Raw genomic sequence first — 22,633 nt, 5'->3', positions numbered from 1 at the left:
TAGGCTTAGTGACGCACTGGACTCTAGGCTTAGTGACGCACTGGACTCTAGGCTTAGTGACGCACTGGACTCTAGGCTTAGTGACGCACTGGACTCTAGGCTTAGTGACGCACTGGACTCTAGGCTTAGTGACGCACTGGACTCTAGGCTTAGTGACGCACTGGACTCTAGGCTTAGTGACGCACTGGACTCTAGGCTTAGTGACGCACTGGACTCTAGGCTTAGTGACGCACTGGACTCTAGGCTTAGTGACGCACTGGACTCTAGGCTTAGTGACGCACTGGACTCTAGGCTTAGTGACGCACTGGACTCTAGGCTTAGTGACGCACTGGACTCTAGGCTTAGTGACGCACTGGACTCTAGGCTTAGTGACGCACTGGACTCTAGGCTTAGTGACGCACTGGACTCTAGGCTTAGTGACGCACTGGACTCTAGGCTTAGTGACGCACTGGACTCTAGGCTTAGTGACGCACTGGACTCTAGGCTTAGTGACGCACTGGACTCTAGGCTTAGTGACGCACTGGACTCTAGGCTTAGTGACGCACTGGACTCTAGGCTTAGTGACGCACTGGACTCTAGGCTTAGTGACGCACTGGACTCTAGGCTTAGTGACGCACTGGACTCTAGGCTTAGTGACGCACTGGACTCTAGGCTTAGTGACGCACTGGACTCTAGGCTTAGTGACGCACTGGACTCTAGGCTTAGTGACGCACTGGACTCTAGGCTTAGTGACGCACTGGACTCTAGGCTTAGTGACGCACTGGACTCTAGGCTTAGTGACGCACTGGACTCTAGGCTTAGTGACGCACTGGACTCTAGGCTTAGTGACGCACTGGACTCTAGGCTTAGTGACGCACTGGACTCTAGGCTTAGTGACGCACTGGACTCTAGGCTTAGTGACGCACTGGACTCTAGGCTTAGTGACGCACTGGACTCTAGGCTTAGTGACGCACTGGACTCTAGGCTTAGTGACGCACTGGACTCTAGGCTTAGTGACGCACTGGACTCTAGGCTTAGTGACGCACTGGACTCTAGGCTTAGTGACGCACTGGACTCTAGGCTTAGTGACGCACTGGACTCTAGGCTTAGTGACGCACTGGACTCTAGGCTTAGTGACGCACTGGACTCTAGGCTTAGTGACGCACTGGACTCTAGGCTTAGTGACGCACTGGACTCTAGGCTTAGTGACGCACTGGACTCTAGGCTTAGTGACGCACTGGACTCTAGGCTTAGTGACGCACTGGACTCTAGGCTTAGTGACGCACTGGACTCTAGGCTTAGTGACGCACTGGACTCTAGGCTTAGTGACGCACTGGACTCTAGGCTTAGTGACGCACTGGACTCTAGGCTTAGTGACGCACTGGACTCTAGGCTTAGTGACGCACTGGACTCTAGGCTTAGTGACGCACTGGACTCTAGGCTTAGTGACGCACTGGACTCTAGGCTTAGTGACGCACTGGACTCTAGGCTTAGTGACGCACTGGACTCTAGGCTTAGTGACGCACTGGACTCTAGGCTTAGTGACGCACTGGACTCTGGACTTAGTAATGCACTGGACTCTAGGCTTAGTGACGCACTGGACTCTAGGCTTAGTGACGCACTGGACTCAGGACTTAGTAAACTGTGGACTTAGAAGTAAAAACAGAAGAACACTCAGAATACAAGCCTTCCCCAAGCCCTGCTACCTGCTTGTCGCTCTGTCTCCTCAGTAGGTGCAGCCTGGTCACTGGTAAGATGCTTTGCCTCCTGCAGAGCCCGCACTGGAAGATGGGACAACAGTAGCAGCTGTGAACTGAAAAGTGCCGCTCGCTGTAAACAGTGACAGCCCCGGAGTCTCTGTGCTGCCCGGTGCCGCCACAGCAATTGCCTTCCTGCTCCCTGACCCAGTTCACCCATGTCAGTGGGCCCTGGGGTGGCCGGGCCGTATCTCACAGGGCAACTAAGTCAGAGCAATCACTAACATTACATACGAGTTCAATTCATGTCATTGTTGGAAACAATTGAAACATTTGCTGCAGAAGAAACAATAACAGGGAGAGATCATTACAACCTGCTAACATGTCCTCCGGACTTCCTGATTTTCTTTCTGCTTACGACCCTCAAGGCAAACTATGACATATTGGGTCAAGTTTAACTTTTTTTATTGTTCGGAAGTTATTAATCTGGTGTTTTACATGACCGCATGTATACTCTGTGATATTTAGTAGCGCACTAGCAGATGATGAAGTCTCGGTAAGTGCAGAGTCAAGTAGAAGATTTATACTACCGTGTTTCCCCGAAAGTAAGACTTAGCGCTATCTTGATTTCTGTGATATAAGACCTACCCCGAAAGTAAGACCTAGTTCGGTGGTAGGTCTTATACTACAAAAATCCCTGAAGATAGCGCTAGGTCTTACTTTCAGGGTAGCTGCACATATAGCTGAATTTTACTTGTGAAGACCGGCCGCAGCTCCCTAACCGCCCCCCCCACCCCCAACCCAACCCCTGCACGCACGCACATCCACCAGTCTGCCTCGGCTGCCGCTGAAGACTACATTTCCCAGCAGGCACAGCGCGGCATAGCCAGTGGGGTCGAAGTGGACGGCATCAGAGCGGAGAGCGGACAGCTGCAGCCAGGTAAATATAAGACAGTGTCTTATTTTCGGGGAAACACGGTATGATAGACAAATATAATAATACATCCCAAGCAAAAGTAGGAAATGGAGGGTTTCTAAACTTTCTAGAGAGGTATAAAGGCAATGACCATATATATATATATATATAAAACACATCTCAAAAGTTTATTGTACATAAAACTTATAGTTAAAAATGAATCCAATATATGGAAACTGTATTGCTATCCAAGAGTTATTTGCATATGCCCAGTAAACGCATTTTCAGTCCATACACGTAGATTTTTGCAGTCAGGATAGTGGAGCTATCCTTCAATTAGTGTCCAAATAATTGTCTAGCTTAATTCGTCCCGACACATTTCGCCAATGGCTTCTTCAGGGGATCTGTGTATATATTGGTCAAGCAAAACAAATGACAAACGCACTCAACTGCAGAAGACGTGTATCCAAACCTCTGTTATTATCCTTAGTGGTGAGACAAGTTGTTTTACATGCTGGTTTGTGAGTGTGCCATGATGCCTTTCTACTGTTTTACAATGTATATATTGATGTTGTTAATGACCCAGAGAGAGATCTGACATGTCCTCCACGTTACAGCTCTATTGCATTCTCCACCAGTTTTGTATAATAACACATCCCATTAGGCACAGATGGGGATTGAACCCACAATCTTTGGTTTACAAGACCAACGCCTTACCACTTGGCCACTGCGCCTTGCACGCGTAAGGATCCCGTTTAAAAGTGTCCAAACATTACAGAAAGATAAAATAAAAGAGATTTGTTTGTGTAAGTTGGGGTTTGAGCTATTGACCTCTGTACACAACACGTTTGCTTAAGTGAGGTCTAGTTTGCACTGAAGGTCAAGAAAGAAAGAAAACCCCCAAAAAACAAGAAGGAAGTCCTGAGAACGCGCTCGCAGTGGTTGCAGTCTGCGTTACTTTTGAAACTATCTTTTAAAGGTCACACGGAGGCCAATAGCTCATGCCCCAACTTACAAAAACAACTAAGTTTTATTGTTTCTTCTGCAGCAAATGTTTAAATTCTTTTTAAAAATGACATGAATTGAACATGTATATTACATACATGTCCAATTCAGTGATCGCTCTGAATTAGGTGTTTGTGTAAGTTGGGGCTTGAGCTATTGACCTCTGCACACTGGAAACAGTTGTAGCGCCCTCTGCTATGTCGCTACTACATTTAGTATTTTTATCTGGACTGTAATCAGTCTGGATGCTGAATGCTCTGAGTTCTGCAGGATTCCCAGAGTCTGGTGGATTGATTGCTTCCCCCTGTTGCTGGGTTGGGACCTCAGCGTACAATGAGGGAGGATCCATCCTCAGACAGTGACTAAGTATCTGACTCTGACCAATCCCTGAGCAGGCCTTGTACAGCAAGTCCATAGCATGACACAAATAAAAAATCTGCTTGTCTAAACTAAACTCAGGTCAGTTCCTGACTAACGGGGCACCTCCTCATGGGTTCTCCAAAACAAAATGGCAGGTCTTGTACCTTTTATAGTGTTCTGTCAGGTGTCATCCTTTTCATTCTAGGAGCAAAGAAAGAGAGTCCTAAGCATCAGTCAGCTCCCATATATAAAGTCCAGTGCACAGCTGAGACCAATATTGAGGTTTGGCTTCCAGGTAAGTTTATAATAGAATGCAATCTGATGATGACTTCTTGGTAAAGGTGAACTCACACCAAGACACACAGGAGGTATGTATTATGGAAGGAACATCACAGAGTATAAAGAAGAGCCATCACAAGGCCCATTCAAGCAACTTCCCAGTTCACTAGTTGCCAGATCCCCTTTGTCTCTGCAAGCTTGCTTCCTAAAGACACCAGTGACCTGCCCATTCTACAGGGGCAGGGCAGGAAAGAGGGGGGACGAGCAAACAGCCCCCACCCATACCAGGCCACATGCACCACACTGGGAGGGTGCTTTTCCAGTTTATTTAAAGGAAAACTATAGGGTCAGGGCTTTTCCCCATAGTTCTCCTTACGGTAACGGGAGGACACAAACTAGCATCCTCCCGTCACCCTAGGCTCAGTATACCGCGAGCTACAGACCACTATATACTGAGACCGCCGCAGCTGAAGCGGATCCCGACAATTATGTCTGGATCCGCCCAGCTGCGTGAGTGACAGCTGGCTCTGCCTAGCTAGAGGCAGAACCAGCTGTACCCGCCCCCTCCCCCGTCCGTTCAGCCAGTCAGCGCTGGAGGATCGGAGCGGGGAGGGGGGAATCCAGCCCCTCCCCTGTTACGGCTCTCTGCCATGACAGGATCGAGAAGTGAGCGAACGCCGGTATGTGTTCGCTCACCTCCCGATCTACTGAGCCGACCTGTGACAGTCTCCTTGTCACAGGTCGGCTAGAACTATGAGGATGAGTGATTTTCACTCACCTCATAGTTCTCCTTTAAGTTAATTTTCATGGCAAAGAGATCTGATCACTCTTCACAACATTCTGGAGTAGATGCAAATTTCCATCATACAAACCGAAGCAGCAGACTTTGTGAAAATTAATATTTGTGTCGTTCTCAAAATGTATGGCCTTACTCCTAGAGAGCTGCAGTCTATTTCATAAGTGCTCTTGTCTGATCTGGCAGCATCACCATCCCTGCGTACCCTCTGTGAGATCCAACATTGCTATTGTAGTACATCCAACATTCTCCTAGGGAGCCAGCAACCTCTGTGCATCATTCTACTTGTGAGCCACTGGCTCCGGATAATTAGTACTGAAACTATCACCGCTGTGAACCATGGATCTCAGTGCTGTAACAGACTTCTTCCTCTGTGCGAGTAAATAAATATACAAATGGCAGCTGGCCTGTGTGTTGCAGGAAAACCATGAAAGAACTTTGATTGCTTTCCTACTAGGAGGCACAGGTGGGGATTGAACCCACGATCTTTGGTTTACGAGACCAATGCCTTACCACTTGGCCACTGCGCCTTCCTACTAATGCTCTGTGTAAAGCAAGAGCAAAGATAAATACTCCCCTGACCTTTGGCCCTGCAGTGGTCAGCACACACCTCTGCTGTGTCTTGCTAATGAAAACCCTAGCGCATGCCGGACACAGTGGTCGAGTGGTAAGGCGTTGGTCTCATAAACCAAAGATGATGGCTTCAATTCCCATCTGTGCCTAATGGAAGTGTTTCTCCAGATTCTTTCTGCAACAGACCTGATATTTGTCTCTGTGTGACTCTTTCAGAGGAAGAAGTATGTTACAGCACTGAGGTTCACGGTATGCAGAGCAGATTACCTGCATACTAGGAGAATAATACTAGATCTTAGGGTTGCACAGATACCGAGTACAAGTACAGATACTTTTGAGCTCCAAGACTAGACTAGAGAAAAATTCAGAAGTTAGGAGTCAGCTGTCATGTGTAAGGAGCACACGGAGCTCCCGGGATTTGTACATCTCTGTTTAATGTATGATTTTGTCTTTCTAACTATAAATAAAGCGATGCACCGATACCAGTTTTGCGAGTACGAGTACTGGTACATTTTTGTTTATTGTCATGTGACAGTTTTTCTAAAACAACACAGACTAATGATTTCAGGACAGTGGTGGAGCGCCAGATCCCGGTCCCAGCTGCAACCACTGCAACCCCTGGTAGTTCTCGTGAAAATGCCAAGTATCTGCACTGGTACTCGAAAAGTATCTGGGCATCCTTAGATCTGGATTCAGTGGCAGTTCTGAACTTCTGAGTTCACTGGCTTACAAGCAGACTGAGGTGGCTGGCTCCCTAGGAGAATGTCGGGTGTACTACAATAGCAATGTTGGAACTCACAGAGGTTACACAGGGATGGTGATGCTGCCAGATCAGACATGAACACTGATGAAATAGCCTGTATCTCTTTAGGAGTAAGATATGTACCTCAGAATGCAGACGTGCAAGGAATCTCCCTGAATGGACACAAGAGGATTCCAGGGGGGACACTGGAAACAGTAATTTTAGCAAGCCTGTTGTGTACAGAGGTCAGTAGCTGAAGCCCCAACTTACACAAAGTTGAGCTTAACGGAATCCGTGATTATATTTGACTAACGTATACCTAGGTGGGGGTAACATTATTTTCCATTTTCTGATATCCCGGGGAATGTGGAATACTCCTAATCTCACTGAGAAGATTCTCCCAGCACTGTGCTGCAGCGTCATCTTGCCAGATTTGGAGTACTCAGCATTTCCTGTAAGCTCATCAGAGGATAATGACCTCCTGCCAGGGCCGCTGCTAGGATTCTAGGCAAGGTGCATTTTTGCGCCCCCGACCCCTTGTAAAAACAGTGCATTTTGACAAGTACTTGTACTTGTCAAAATGCCCCGATGTTTGCGCTATGTTTTGTTTTTTCACTTACCTTGGGTGCGGAAGAGCAGCGTCGAGTCAGCGCTGGTCCAGTGGGAGGAGCTCCAGGTGGGGTCCTAATTTAGCTGGCCGACGACTGCCTGAGGTGCCGCGCGTGTCGGGATCCTCAGGCAGTCACCCTGCAGCGCCCTCAGGCGGCCGTCTGACTTGCCTTGCGGTAGCACCGGGCCTGCCTCCTGCACTATAAGGGTAGGGCGTGAGGTGGAGGCATTTACCCAGAGGTCAATAGCTCAAGCCCCAACTTACACAAGCAACTAAGTCAGATCAATAGCTAGAGGTTTCAACCTGGTCTGTGAAAATGGATCATTTGCTGCTGGGTATTCCTTTTAGAAAACCCCACCAAGCTCTGCAAATCTTGTGTCATTGGTGCTCCCCCTTTTTCATGCTGAATAGTTGCTAAATTATGGGTAGTCCCCCTGTGTATACCTAGTTTTACACCTCTCCCCCAATTGCATAATTCGAAAAAAACAGAAGATTGTAAGGGTTTCTGGAGGGGTGTAAATGACCGTCCAAGAGAAATATATAAAGAAATATGCAATTTATTACTAATACATGCTTAATTGGTTACATACATGATTCAATGAAACTTATTAAAAATCAATCCCTGCAGAGGATACATCAATTCATTGATTGTTTAACAACTCTAAAAATCATTTGATCCAAATTTCCAGATGTAATTTCATAATTTTTCAAAGCATAGCTTAACTTAATAGGCCCCGACGCGTTTCGCCAAAGGCTTCATCAGGGGACCATTCAGGATGAATCTATTGATAAGAGAATTTTTCTTCATTGATATGTACATCATATCCGACATTCATTGATGCATACATTAGATTTGTTTGTTCTGTATACTCGTATTCCTAAGTAAGACCCCAGATGGGTCAGTTACATACTATATAGTTGTTCAAAAAGCTCTTACTTACCATGCCGGGTTGGTCTGCAGTATGAGGGAGAAGTGCCTAGGAAGCCAGTCAGAAGCGGGCGGGATAAGACCCCCCGTTGCCTCCACTGCTTACTTGGTTTGTCACACCTGGGACCCCGGGGTATTTTGGGGGAGGAACCTGATTGCAGTAGGCATCGTCCAATCACAGTCGCTAGAATTATTAATTCTATGGTGAAATGTTTGTAAGACATTGAACCCTACAATAACATTATATTTATATTATGCCTCTCTAATGTAGGGAATTCAATGGGGCATCTACTATGTTTTGGATATAGTTCCACCCTCCTTTATGCATTTACCTCTAGATACTCGAGCATATCCTTCCATTTATTCTAAATGACTGATGTGAATATTTTGTGTTTACTATATTTGATTTATGGATATGCTACTTATTTTTAATTGACAATATAGATGGGTGTGGGAAATGTTTGACCCGATTATTATTAGATATGTATATGTGTATAAATGTAAAATTTGAGATGAGAACGCAAGGGCTTTGTTTCAAAAGAAGTTGTTGGTGATTGCCATATAAAAAAGTGTACTTTGAGTGCTTACTTCAAATTAATTGTGGAAGAAAAAATAAAAAAAAATAAAAAGGGGGGTGGGGGGGGTAATTTAAACGCATATACCAAGTGAAGTAGACAGAAACTAAACCACAAACAAAAAAACAAAGTGAAACTTTCTTACATGTGTGGGTAAAAATACCCATATATACATAGTTGTATTTAGTTCGTGTGATGGGTGTTCGGATGTATCGATGGTGCTCTTATGGTGGGGGAATTTATCAGATTTTTTCTTGTAGGTGGCTATTGCTATTTCCCAATTTTTGGAGGTCTCTTCCTCTTCTTTGAAATCACTGTTTCCCTCATCCCATAGTTCCATCAGATCCCTCAAGGCTCTAAAGTCTCTGATGGTATATCCTTTCCATCTCTCCAAATCTTCCCTGATTGATTGCTGAGGTTTTGATTTGTCATAGAGAACCTTGAACATTAAGTTCCTTGCGAAGAGATGGAGGTCCTTGATAACTTCAAAGACCTCCATATCTTCAGCGGGGCAGAAGCTCAGTCCTAGCCTTAGGACTTCTTCTTCCGTCTCTGAGAGCTGATGCCTGGAAAGATTTTTTATTTCCAAGCATTCTTCAGACCCCCTGGTAGTAGGAAGGAGTCCAGGTTCCCCGATCTTTTTTGTTCTAATCTGTGACGTGGTTCTAAAAAAATCTGTGGGTTTACTGAATAGTTTACTGATTAGTTGCAAAATAACAATCTACCCATCAAGAGAAAATAAATAAACCTAGATACGTCGGGCACAGTGACCAAGTGTTAAGACGGTCTCGTATACCAAAGAACATGGATTCAACTTCCACCCGTGTCTCTGTAAATGTGTTATATACCTGACAATGTATAACTTCCCATTTAGAGTCAGAATTTGCTCAAAGCTCCTCAGCTGCTGATGTACTTATGATGGCGTGTAGTCACAGTACAAAATTCCTAAATAAATATACTACAGACTACTGGGTACATTCTATGAGCAAGTGATGTAATTTATTGGTCCACTGAAGTCTCCTTAACAACCTGTAGCAGAAAGGCGCAGTGGCCAAGTGGTAAGGCGTTGGTCTCGTAAACCAAAGATCATGGGTTCAATCCCCATCTGTGCCTAATGGAATCTGTTATTATATTCGGCTATCATAGTACACATCTTATATTTGTCTCTGCACTTACCTAGACTTCATCAGCTGCTAGTGTACTACTACCCTAAATATCACAGAGTTTTATAGTATGTAAAACACCAGATTAATAATTTCCAAACAATAAAAAAAAAGAAAAACCTGACCCAACATCTCATAGTTTGCCTTGAGGGCCGTAAGCAGGGGCGTATCCACTGCAAGGCAAACAAGCAGCTTGCTGGGGGGGCTGCAGAGCGCCGCCCCTCATATCGTTGCCAACACTGGCCGCACAAGATCAGGCAAATTAAAATAAACTAATAGTTGCGTTTGGAGAGATGTGAATAGTCACCAGCTGCAACAATGTATGTTAAAAACCATGAACGATGTAGCTAATATGTTGCGCTTGGTGGTTTTTTTCTTTCTTGACCTTTAATGAAAACGAAACCTCTTTTATTTTATCTTTGCGTAATGTTTGGACACTTTTAAAGTGGGCGCTTTAGTTGTGCAAGCTAAGGTGCAGTGGCCAAGCGGTGAGGCGTTGGTCTCGTAAACCAAAGATCATGGGTTCTGTAAGTGGCTTACAGACAGGCCCGGCGCTGCCGCTAGGCAAGTCAGGTGGCCGCCTAAGGGCGCTGCAGGGTGAGGGCGGAAAAAACAGGGCATTTTGACGAGTACTTGTACTTGTCAAAATGCCCCAATGCTTGCGCTATGTTTTTTTTTTCTTCACTTACCTTCGGTGCGGGAGAACAGCGGCGAGTCAGTCAACTTTGCCTGTGTTGGCAAAAATCCTAGCACCGGCCCTGCTTACAGAGGAGAGTCAGTGGCAGTACTGCACTTCTGGGTTCACTGGCTCACAAGCAGACTGATGCACAGAGGGGGCTGACTCCCTAGGAGAATGTTGGGTGAACTATGATAGAAATGTTGGAACCCACAGAGGGTACATAGGGATGGTGATGCTGCCACATCAGACATGAATGCTGATGCAATAGACTGTAGCACTTTAGGAGTAGGATGTACAGGTATGTACCTCAGAGTACAGACACATAAGTATTCTCTTGGAAGGAACACACCAGGAGTCTGGAGGAGACACTGGAAACTGTAAATTTAGCAAGCCTGTTGTGTACAGAGGTCAGTAGCTCAAGCCCCAACTGACACAAACAACTAAGTCAGAGCAATCACTAATATTACTAATAATGTTCACTTCATGTCATTTCTGAAAAGAATGAAACATTTGCTGCAGAAGAAACAATAACAGGGAGAGATCATTACAACCTGCTAACATGTCCTCCGGACTTCCTGATGTTCCTTCTGCTTACGGCCCTCAAGGCAAACTATGACATAGTGGGTCAAGTTTATCTTTTTTTATTGTTCGGAAGTTATTAATCTGGTGTATTACATGACCGCATGTATACTCTGTGATATTTAGTAGTACACTAGCAGATGATGAAGTCTCGGTAAGTGCAGAGACAAATAGAAGATTATACCATGATAGCCAATTATAATAACCGATTGCCATATGGCACAGATCATCTATGGATAATCTGTCAATGGGCATGGACAGAGTGGGAGTTTCCAGCCTCTAAATCAGCCCTTGCAACCATAGATGGGCAGATGATGAAGTCTAGGTAAGTGCAGAGGTAAATAGATGTATACTATGATAGCCAAATATAATAACAGTTTCCCTTGGGCACAGATGGGGATTGAACCCATGATCTTTGGTTTACGAGACCAACTCCTCACCACTTGGCCACTGCGCCTTTCAGATGTTGGGTTTAAAGGAGAACTATGAGATGAGTGATTTCCACTCACCTCACAGTTCTAGCCGACCTGTGACAATGAGACTGTCACAGGTCGGCTCAGTAGATCGGGAGGTGAGCGAACACATACCGGCGTTCGCTCACCTCTCGATCTTGTCATGGCTCTCTGCCGGGACAGGGGAGGGGCTAGATTCCTCCCTCCCCGCTCCGATCTGCCAGCGCTGACTGGCGGAATTGACGGGGGAGGGGGCGGGTACAGCTGGCTCTGCCTTTAGATAGGCAGATCCAGCTGTCACTCACGCAGCTGGGCGGATCCCATCATCTACGTCGGGATCCGCTCCGGCTGTGGCGTCTCAGTATACCGCGAGCTGTAGCTCCCTATATACTGAGCTTAGGGTAACGGGAGGACGCTAGTTTGTGTCCTCCCGTTACCCTAAGGAGAACTATGGGGAAAAACACTGACCCCATAGTTCTCCTTTAAAGTAGACTTCACTGTGCCAATAGATTGTATCACTTGCTCATAGAATGTACCCAGTAGACTATAGAATATTTATTTAAGAAATTGTGGCAGTGGCAGAACTGCACTTCTGGGTTCACTGGGCTCACAAGCAGACTGATGCACAGAGGGGGCTGGTTCTCTAGGAGAATGTCGGGTGTACTACAAAAGCAATGTAGGAAAAATCACAGAGGTTACACAGGTATGGTGATGCTTGCAGATTATTATTATAGAGGATTTATATAGCGCCAACAGTTTGCACAGCGCTTTACAATACAAGGAAGACATTACAATACAATTCAAGACAAGATGGGAAGGAGGGCCCTGCCCCTGAGGGGCTTACAATCTAAACACAAGAGCACTGATTAAATAGACTGTAGCCAGCGGTGTATTTACCTTTGCTGCTGCCCTAGGCAAGGCAGCAACGCCGGCTGCTGCTCTGTGTCGTGGTGCTGGCGCTGGTGGCGAGAGCGCACTATACAGAGGTGGGTGATGCCATCTAAGGGAATCGGCGGGTCAGTCCGGGGGGAGGGGGGGATGTGCAGCTTTGCCCTAGGCAAGGCAGCATCGCCGCCCTCAGCGAATCTGCCGCTCCAGGCAGACGCCTTGTTTGCCTCGCGGCAGATACGCCCCTGACTGTAGCTCTCTAAGAGTATGATATGTACCGTATTTGCCGGAGTATAAGGCGACTGGGTGTATAAGATGACCCCCTAATTTTCCACTTAAAACATAGGTTTTGGGCTATACTCGTCATATAAGACTACCCCACTTCCGAGGCATCACCATTTAAAAACATCATGGATGGATGTGCGGTAATACTGTATGTACGGTAGCTTCAGCTACATACAGTATACCGCGCTGAGCCAATCACAGCGAGCAATGTATTCTATTAATGAATACAAAGCTTGCTTGGATTGGCAGAGGTTGTGTACATCGCTCGCCGTGATTGGCTCAGATACTGTATGTAGCCGAAGCTAGCGTACCTGCAGTATTACCGCACATCCAGCGGGCTGACAGATTAGGGATGTTCGTTTTGGGCCAGCTCGGCCTAAACAAATTAAAGGTATACATTGTATACCCCGCGTATAAGACGACCCTCGATTTTCGGGGGATGTTTTTAAGTATAAAAAGTAGTCTTATACGCCAGCAAATACAGTACCTGAGATGCACGCAAGGAGTCCAGAGGAGACACTGGAAACAGTCATTAAGGTAGAATGGGCAGGTCACTGGTGTCTTTAGGAAGAGAGCTTTCAGAGACACAGGGGACAACTAGTGTACTGGGAAGTTGCTTGAATGCCAAGCAATAAGTGCACCAGCCTTTTAAGGAGGAAGGTTGAGGACGGATTGGCTGCAGAGCCTGCAATCTGGGATTGGCTAGAAGCTGAGAACATCATATAGAGGGGATGGCGCTGGATCAATGAACAGGTAAGTGTGGCAGTTTTCAATCATTGTATATCTTCATACATTTTGCTCATTTGTATCTATTCGTATTTCGGAAGACTGGCGGTCATCGAAGCTCAGTGAAGAAGAAAAAGCCTGTGTGTACAGAGGTCAATAACTCAAACCCCAACTTACACAAACAACTAAGTCAGAGCAATAACTAAAGGTTTCAACATAGTGTGTAAAAATGGACTGTTTCCTGCGGAGTATTCCTTTTAGCAAACCCCACAATGCTCTGCAAATCTTATGTCATTGGTAATCCCCCTTTTTCATGCTGCATATTTGCACAATAATGATCTACCCATCAAAAGAAATCAAATAACCAAATAACCAAATAACCAAATAACCAAATTACCAAATTACCAAATTGGGAATGTAAGGCGCAGTGGCCAAGTGGTAAGGCGTTGGTCTTGTAAACCAAAGATCATGGGTTCAATCCCCATCTGTGCCTTGTAGTAATGGATGAGAATATCCTATATACCTCACTAAATATGTGCTTCTTCTTGTTAGTGCTCGAAGGTCTTCAGCTGCTAGAGGTGTTTAGTTCACCTAAAAAAACCTAAAAAAAGGTATTAGGTAGAAGTCCTGAGAATGTATTACAGGGAGTATTGGGCTGTAGGTTCTTCACTTACTGTAGGAGCAAACTTCTTAAAAATCACAAATCTAGATTCCCTTTTCATTAGACCTGTTTCTGTCATCTACAACAGCGGCCACTGGTCATATAAATGTCCCTTTGTAATTACGTCGTAATGGGAGGACCCAGGATGGTCGGCCCCGCTATGACTGCAAGTGCTGATTGACAGACCAGAGACTTGCAGTTTGTCCTGGGCACCCACACAATTGGAAGGTTACCTCAGCGTAGATAATGTGAAGATGGTGCCTCATCCTCAGTACCAGAGGTCCTTCCCTTTAGCTCCAGTAGTGAGCAGTGGTCAAGGGTTAAGGTGTTGATCTTGTTAACCAAAGACCATGAATTTGATCCCTGGCTGGGCCTTGTGATGGCTCTTCTTTGATGTGCTGTCAATAATACACACCTCCTGTTTGTCTGTGCATGAGTTCATCTTTACCAAGAAGTCATCATCAGCTTGCATTCTATTATAAACTTACCTGGAAGCCAAACCTCAATATTGGTCTCAGCTGTGCACTGGACTTTATATATGGGAGCTGACTGATGCTTAGGACTCTCTTTCTTTGCTCCTAGAATGAAAAGGATGACACCTGACAGAACACTATAAAAGGTACAAGAGCTGCCATTTTGTTTTGGGGAACCCATGAGGAGGTGCCCAGTTAGTCAGGAACTGACCTGAATTTAGTTAGTGGCTCAGACAAGCAGATTTTGTTTGTGTCGTGCTATGGACTTGCTGTACAAAGCCTCCTATATTCCATGGCTAGCTTCCCCAAGGCCCTCAGCTACTAGAGTACTGCTAGAGGTGTTTATTTGCAGTAAAATCTTGACATGAAAATGTTTGGTCTTAGACCGAAGCCATGAGAATGTATGACAGGGAGTAGGGGGCTGTTGGGTCTTCCATTAATGTTGGAGCAAACTTTTTAAAAATCACTCATCTAGATTTCCTTTTCATTGGACCCGTTGCTGTTATGCCATCTACAACATCGGCCACTGGTCATATAAATGTCCCTTTGTAATCATGTTTTGATGGGAGGACCCAGGATGGTCGGCCCCGCTATGACTGCAAGGGCTGATTGACAGACCGGAGACTTGCAGTCTGTCCTGCCCATCCACATGATTGGAAGGTTACCCCAGGGTAGATAATGTGAAGATGGTGCCTCATCCCTGAGTACCAGAGGACCTTCCCTTTAGCTCCTGTGGTCACGTGACTGCTTTGTTCACCACTAAAAGTCTAAAAAGGAAGAGGTTTAGAGATCGCAGGATCATTGGATCCTTGCCCTGCACCACTGACCCAATGCAATGGCATCAGGGCCCCTTGGGTATAGCAGAGGCCACCACCAAGAACTTGTTCAACCTGCCCACATAATTACTCTCCTTGAGATAACACAGGAAGTGTGCACAGGACACAGGACAGAATGTATGACATGAAAAAATGTTTTTTTACATTAATCAAAAACAATGTGAAGCTGCAGCAGTGCTGGGAGATTTGGAGTACTCCACATTTACACCACCAGTGGCTGTGGGTGAAGCCAGCGTAGAGGTCACCGGTTTTATATAAAGGAAATCAATGAGTGAGCCTAAAATGGAGAATATGAGGGAGAAATTATTTTATGAATTGATTTATATTGAAGATGACAATAATTGGCCAAATAAGGATTTTAGTTTCAATAAGTTTTTATTTGTTTTGTGTTAAATGCTTATAACAGTGATCACACTTTCACATTCAGTGTGTATTAAAACGCAGTATCAAATAAAGGTTACAAACTCAGGTTTCCATGATATAATGGTACAGTCAAACAGTGCAGTCCTCAAGGACTACCTTCCATTGGTATAAGTACTACAAACATTGTTACGAAAACTTCGGGACCAAGGTTCAGAGGCTAAGTATGAAGTGGTTGGTTCCAACTAGGTAAAAGGAATGGGAGAGGAAGGGGATATATGGGGAGCGGTCGGGATAGGAGGCAGGATCTACATTTTGTGAAAGCTTCCGTTATTGAGATATCAAAGGATCAAGGATTCCATATCAAAGGAGGGAGGATGGTATGACTCAATCCATGGTTCCCACAGTTTACGAAATGATACCAAAGCATCCCTTTGGAGAGCAGTAAGTTTTTCAAAGAACATCACTCTCGATACTCTACGTTTGACCTCCGCAAACGGTATGTCCGGGGATTTCCAAGCCTTCGCAATTACCCTCTTGGCTTCAGTGAGTATAAATGTGACCAGACGGTATTGCCTAACAATGCACACCGACGGTTTCTTATGTAGTAGGGCTTCCAAGTGTTCCTTGCGAAATGTTTTGCCTGTGACGGTGTACAGAAGTTGGTATACTCTATGCCAAAATCTCTTCACTTTAGGGCAATCCCACCAAATGTGATAGACCGACCCTTCCCCCCGGCAACCCCTGAAACAGTTTGGTGAGTAGGACGGGATGGCTCTGTCAAGTATCACTTCGTGAAAACTCAGCTGAACCGCAGTTCTTGGGTGAACCGCATTCCACCTAAATGAGGTGGGAAAAGAAGGAAAAGCAAAGACAAAAATGCAGAGAGTCCAGGCATTCCCTCATCTCCTCCACTGTGAGAAAAGTGTAAGGTTTGCCGTCGTAGAAGAATTGTAGCTTAAAGGGAAAGCCCCAGCGGTATCGAATTTTCTTGGCCTGCAGGACTTGCAGCAGAGGTTTAAAGTCCCGTCGACGTGCAATAGTGGCTGGTGAAAGGTCTGTATAGACTTGGTATGAGTAACCTTGGAAATTCAGGGCCCCAGCTTCCCTCGCCGCTCGAAGCAGGTGTTCCTTGGTGCGGTAGAAGTGGAGACGCACGATAATGTCCCTCGGTGGACCGTCAGGCGTGCGTCTCGTTAAGGCCCTGTGAATCCTGTCAAATTCCATCCTCTCTATAGGAATATCAGGCGCTAGTTCCTGAAATAGTGCAGTTATAGTGGATTGGAGATCTGTCACCGCCTCTGGGACCCCTCTGATGCGCAGATTAGATCTGCGGTCCCGGTTCTCAGTGTCTTCCAATTGCGTGAGAAGGGTTAGATTCAGTGAGCGAAGTTTTTCCAAGTCTTCCTCATGACCCTCAATGATGGTAGTGATGTCGTTGCAGCGGGATTCCAATGTGGAAGTTCGTTTGCCCACATCCCTGATTTCCCTAATGAGCTGTGAGGTGATCTGCTTAGAAACCTTGTCCAAGGCTTTGTGGAGGGTTACCTCAAATTGGGCCATCAGGGATGGTGTCATCTCAGGGTCGGACTGAGCCATCTGAAGGCTGTCTCCCTGTGGATCTTGGGGTTCCATCGAGGAATTAGAGTCCTCTTGATGAGAGAGTGGCGGCGCTGCAGCCAGTTTATGAGCCGCGCGGCCTAAGGCCTCGTGGAGGGTCGGTTGATTCGTCTTACCACCCCGACTTCTAGTCTGCGACATCTCGGTATCTACCGATCGGCGATGAGAGCCCGAGTCTATGGATCTAAATCGGGTGCGAAAACGAGTCCGGTGATCTACCGTAAAAGTCAGATTTTCTCCCGTTCCGGCGCGGAGCTGATTAGCGTGCTGCCATCTTGGTCAAGCTTGCGCATGCGCCTTCGGCCAAATAAGGATTTTAAAAATTAGTATCAAAAGTAACACTGACTGCAACCACTGCAAACTGCGAGCGCGTTCTCAGGACTTCCTTCTTGTTTTGTTTTATTTTTCCTTCCCCTTCTTTCTTGACCTTCAAGGCAAACTATCTCTCTTTCAATTTTCTTTTTGTAATGTGTGAACATTTTGAAACTGGACCTTTCTCTGGGGTGCCAGAGCAAGGCGCAGTGGCCAAGTGCTAAGGCATTGGTCTCGTAAACCAAAGATCGTGGGTTCAATCCCCATCTGTGCCTGATGGCTGCTTTTCTCCATGTTTATGCAGACATGATATTTGTCTGTGTGACTTTCTCAGAGGAAGAAGTCTGTTCCAGCACTGAGCTCCGTGGTACACAGAGGAGATAGATTCAACACTAAAGACCTAGAGCTAGTGGCAGTTGGGTACTTCCGGGTTCACTGGCTCACAAGGAGACCGATGCATATAGGGAGAGGTTCCATAGTGAATGCTTAGTGTACTACAATAGCAATGTTGGAACTCACAGAGGGTACGCAGGTATGTTGATGCTGCCAGATGACACATGAACGCTGATGAAATAGACCAGGGATAGGCAACCTGGGCATCTGTCATATAAATGTCCCTTTGTAATCATGCTGTGATGGGAGGACCCAGGATGGTCGGCCCCGCTATGACTGCAAGGGCTGATTGACAGACCGGAGACTTGCAGTCTCTCCTGCCCATCCACATGATTGGAAGGTTACCCCAGTGTAGATAATGTGAAGATGGTGCCTCATCCCTCAGTACCAAAGGACCTTCCCTTTAGCTCCAGTGGTCATGTGACTGCTTTGTTCACCACTAAAAGTCTAAAAAGGAAGGGGTTTAGAGATCACAGGATCATTGGATCCTTGCCCTGCACCACTGACCCAATGCAATGGCATCAGGGCCCCTTGGGTATAACAGAGGCCACCACCAAGCAGCCATCAGGCTGAATGAAACATTTGCTGCAGAAGAAACAATAACGGAGAGATCATTACAACCTGCTAACATGTCCTCCGGACTTCCTGATTTTCTTTCTGCTTACGACCATCAAGATAAACTACGACATATTAGATAATGTTTATCTTTTCTTATTGATTGGAAGTTATTAATCTGGTGTTTTACATGACCGCATGTATACTCTGTGATATTTAGTATTAACTAGCAGATGATGAAGTCTAGGTAAGTGCAGAGACAAATAGAAGATTTATACTATGATAGCCGACTATAATAACACATCCCATTAGGCGCAGATGGGGATTGAACCCATGATCTTTGGTTTACGAGACCAACGCCTTACCACTTGGCCACTGCGCCTTTTCCTTGAAGGTCAAGAAAGAAAGAAAGAAAGAAAGAGAGGGAAAAAAAACCGATAGAAGTCCTGAGAACGCGCTCGCAGTTTGCAGTGGTTGCGGTCTGTGTTACTTTTGATACTATTTTTTAAAACCTCATTTGGCCAATTATTGTCATCTTCAATATAAATCAATTCAAAAAAATAATTTCTCCCTCGTATTCTCCATTGTAGGCTCACTCATTAAATTCCTTTTTATAAGACCAGTGACCTCTATGCTGGCTGCACCCACAGCAACTGGTGGTGTAAATGCCTCCTACCAATTCTCTTCTATGGGTGACATCATAACTATGTTGCCACTACCTGTGGAAGGACCCGGGCCAGTCTGTTCTGCCCATCTATGACTGCAAGGGCTGACTGACAGGCTGGAGACTCCCACTCTGTCCCTGCCCATTGACAGGTTATCTAAATGCAAATGATGTGACATTGGTGCTGCTCATGCCTCCCCCAGTGGCCGGGCATCTGCTGCATCTCTGCTTAGGTGAGGGGAACATTATTTTCCACTACATTTTCCACGGGGTTCATCTCCCTGTTCATGGAGGCTGCACACCCCCCTCCCCCTTGTTAGTCTTTTAATACATTCCCAATTTCCACCAGAGTACAGCGCTTACTACTTTTTTGTTTTATTGGACTTTATATATGGGAGCTGACTGATGCTTAGGACTCTCTTTCTTTGCTCCTAGAATGAAAAGGATGACACCTGACAGAACACTATAAAAGGTACAAGAGCTGCCATTTTGTTTTGGGGAACCCATGAGGAGGTGCCCAGTTAGTCAGGAACTGACCTGAGTTTAGTTAGTGGCTCAGACAAGCAGATTTTTTTGTGTCATGCTATGGACTTGCTGTACAAAGCCTCCTATATTCCATGGCCAGCCGTATACTTCGTGATATGTGGTATTCACTAACAGCTGATGACTTCTGGGTATATGGCTCCACCTCATCCCCACCCTTGTATTTCAAGAGGTCATTATCCTATGATGAGTTTGCAGACAATGCTGAGTACTCCAAATCTGGCAAGATGACACTGCAGCACAGTGCTGGGATTGGAGTACTGCACATTTCCCGGGATGTTGCTAAATGGAAAATGATGTTCCCCTCACCTAAGCAGAGATGCCCGGCCACTAGGGGGAGGCATGAGCAGCACCAATGTCACATCATTGTCATTTGGATAATCTGTCAATGGGCAGGGACAGAGTGGGAGTTTCCAGCCTGTAAATCAGCCCTTGCAACCATAGATGGGCAGATGATGAAGTCTAGGTAAGTGCAGAGACAAATAGAAGATGTCTTCTATGATAGCCAAATACAATAATAGATCCCTTAGGCACAGATGGGGATTGAACCCATGATCTTTGGTTTACGAGACCAACGCCTTACCACTTGGCCACTGCGCCTTTCCGCTATTGGTTTTAAAATGGACTTCATTGGGACAATAGATTGTATCACTTGCTCAAATAATGTAGTCAGTAGTCACTTTATAGTATATGTATTTAAGAAATGTTTACTGCGACTACACACCGTCGTAACATCCATGAAAATGGACCGTTTGCTGCTGAGTATTCTTTTTAGCAAACCTCACAATGCTCTACAAATCTCATGTCATTGCTGTTCCCCCTTTTTCATGCTGCATATATGCAAAATAATGATCAACCCATCAAAAGAAACAAAGCCATCAGCATGCAAGGGACAGTGGCCAAGTGGTAAGGTGTTGGCCTTGTGAAGCAAAGATCATGGGTTCAACCCCCATCTGTGCCATATAGTAACTGATGACAATTTCCTTATATAGCTGAATAAGTATTACATTCTGGTTAGTATCAACATTTGCCCCAAGGCCCTCAGCTACTAGGGTACTGCTAGAGGTGTTTATCTTGCAGTAAAATTTTGACATGAAAATGTTTGGTCTTAGACCGAAGCCATGAGAATGTATGACAGGGAGTAGGGGGCTGTTGGGTCTTCCATTAATGTTGGAGCAAACTTTTTAAAAATCACTCATCTAGATATCCTTTTCATTAGACCTGTTGCTGTTATGCCATTTACAACAGTGGCCACTGGTCATATAAATGTCCCTTTGTAATCATGTTTTGATGGGAGGACCCAGGATGGTCGGCCCCGCTATGACTGCAAGGGCTGATTGACAGACCGGAGACTTGCAGTCTCTCCTGCCCATCCACATGATTGGAAGGTTACCCCAGTGTAGATAATGTGAAGATGGTGCCTCATCCCTCAGTACCAAAGGACCTTCCCTTGAGCTCCAGTGGTCATGTGACTGCTTTGTTCACCACTAGTAGATAGTTATTTTGCAATGATTCAGCATGAAAAAGGGGGAACACCAATGACACAAAATTTGCAGAGCTTGGTGGGGTTTTCTAAAAGGAGTAGTCTACTCTAAGACATACAGCAGAAAGGCGCAGTGGCCAAGTGGGAAGGCGTTGGTCTCGTAAACCAAAGATCATGGGTTCAATCCCCATCTGTGCCTAACAGTGTGTGTTTTCTCATTGAATTAAATAATCGATAAGCTTCCCAAAATGCACACCTCCTGTGCATGTGCGTGACTTAGTATTTACTAAGAAGTTATAATCTGCTTGCATACTACTATGAATTGAAACATTTATAGGATTATTCAACAAAAGGGTGAAGAGTTTGGAGAAGGCCGGAGAAGTGAACTGGAAAAATCCTCCAATTCAGCCATGGTGTCCAAGATTGTCCGCTTCTCCAAACTCTTCACCCTTCTGTGAATCTGTTCCTCGTGGTAGCTTTTCTCCATATGCGTTCTTGTTCTTTCTGCAACACAGTACTGATATCTGTGTGTGACTCTCTCAGAGCAAGATGTCTGTTATAACATTCAAGTACATGGTACACAGAGGAGATAGAGTAAACACTAAAGACCCGGAGTCAGTGGCAGGAGAGGCACATCTGGGTTCAGTGGCTCACAAGCAGACTGATGCACAGAGGTTGCTGGCTCATTAGGAGAATGTCGTGTGTACTACAATAGCAATGTTGGAACTCACAGACGATACGCAGGGATGGTGATGCTGCCAGATCAGACATGAATGATAAATATACTGTAGCTCTCTAGGAGTAGGGTGTGTAAAGGTATGTACCTCAGAGTGCAGACACACAAGGAGTCCATAGGAGACACTGGAAACAGTCTTTTTAGCAAGCCTGTTGTGTAGAGAGGTCAATAGCTCAAGCCCCAACTTACACAAACAACTAAGTCAGAGCAATAACTAGAGGTTTCAACCTGGTCTTTGAGTATTCCTTTTAGAAAACCCCACCAAGCTCTGCAAATCTTGTGTTATTGGTGTTCCCCCTTTTTCGTGCTGAATCGTTGCAAAATAACAATCTACCCATTAAAGGGAAATAAATAAACCTAGATACGTCGGGTACAATGACCAAGTGGTAAGACACACAATTTGGTCTCGTATACCAAAGAACATGGATTCAACTTCCACCTGTGTCTCGGTAAATGTGTTATATACCTGACAATGTATAACTTCCCATTTAGAGTCAGAATTTGCTTCAAGGTCCTCAGCTGCTGATGTACTTATGACGGCGTGTAGTCGCAGTAAACATTTCTTAAATTATTATATTATACCGTGTTTCCCCGAAAGTAAGACCTACCCCGAAAATAAGACCTAGTTCCGTGGTAGGTCTTATATTACAGAAATCCCTGATATCGCTAGGTCTTATTTTCGGGGTAGCTGCACCGTATAATTACATTTTACATGTCACGGCCGCAGCTCCCTTATTTCCCGCCCCCCCGCCAGACACGCCCCCC

At 45.5% G+C, this 22,633-nt stretch overlaps 8 non-coding genes across 8 annotated transcripts; 4 read left to right on the top strand and 4 right to left on the bottom strand.

Annotated features, from left to right (window-relative positions):
• Positions 1–3,254: 3,254 nt before the first annotated feature.
• TRNAT-UGU lies at positions 3,255–3,326 on the bottom strand. Its single transcript has one exon. It is a non-coding gene; the product is annotated as a tRNA-Thr (tRNA).
• A 2,164-nt stretch (positions 3,327–5,490) lies between these two features.
• TRNAT-CGU lies at positions 5,491–5,562 on the bottom strand. The gene has a single exon. It is a non-coding gene; the product is annotated as a tRNA-Thr (tRNA).
• A 3,939-nt stretch (positions 5,563–9,501) lies between these two features.
• TRNAT-CGU lies at positions 9,502–9,573 on the top strand. The gene has a single exon. It is a non-coding gene; the product is annotated as a tRNA-Thr (tRNA).
• A 4,080-nt stretch (positions 9,574–13,653) lies between these two features.
• Positions 13,654–13,725, top strand: TRNAT-UGU. Its single transcript has one exon. It is a non-coding gene; the product is annotated as a tRNA-Thr (tRNA).
• A 5,027-nt stretch (positions 13,726–18,752) lies between these two features.
• TRNAT-CGU lies at positions 18,753–18,824 on the bottom strand. The gene has a single exon. It is a non-coding gene; the product is annotated as a tRNA-Thr (tRNA).
• A 1,353-nt stretch (positions 18,825–20,177) lies between these two features.
• On the bottom strand, positions 20,178–20,249 carry TRNAT-CGU. Its single transcript has one exon. It is a non-coding gene; the product is annotated as a tRNA-Thr (tRNA).
• A 289-nt stretch (positions 20,250–20,538) lies between these two features.
• On the top strand, positions 20,539–20,610 carry TRNAT-UGU. Its single transcript has one exon. It is a non-coding gene; the product is annotated as a tRNA-Thr (tRNA).
• Positions 20,611–21,259: 649 nt separating this feature from the next.
• TRNAT-CGU lies at positions 21,260–21,331 on the top strand. The gene has a single exon. It is a non-coding gene; the product is annotated as a tRNA-Thr (tRNA).
• Positions 21,332–22,633: the final 1,302 nt, after the last annotated feature.

This window comes from Nanorana parkeri, unplaced genomic scaffold (genome assembly GCF_000935625.1).
Source record: "Nanorana parkeri isolate BGI_ZX_2015 unplaced genomic scaffold, ASM93562v1 scaffold2144, whole genome shotgun sequence".
NCBI classification, from domain to species: Eukaryota; Metazoa; Chordata; class Amphibia; order Anura; family Dicroglossidae; genus Nanorana; species Nanorana parkeri.
The sequence above is the reverse complement of the archived record's forward strand: the minus strand, read 5'-3'. Positions and strand labels throughout refer to the sequence as shown.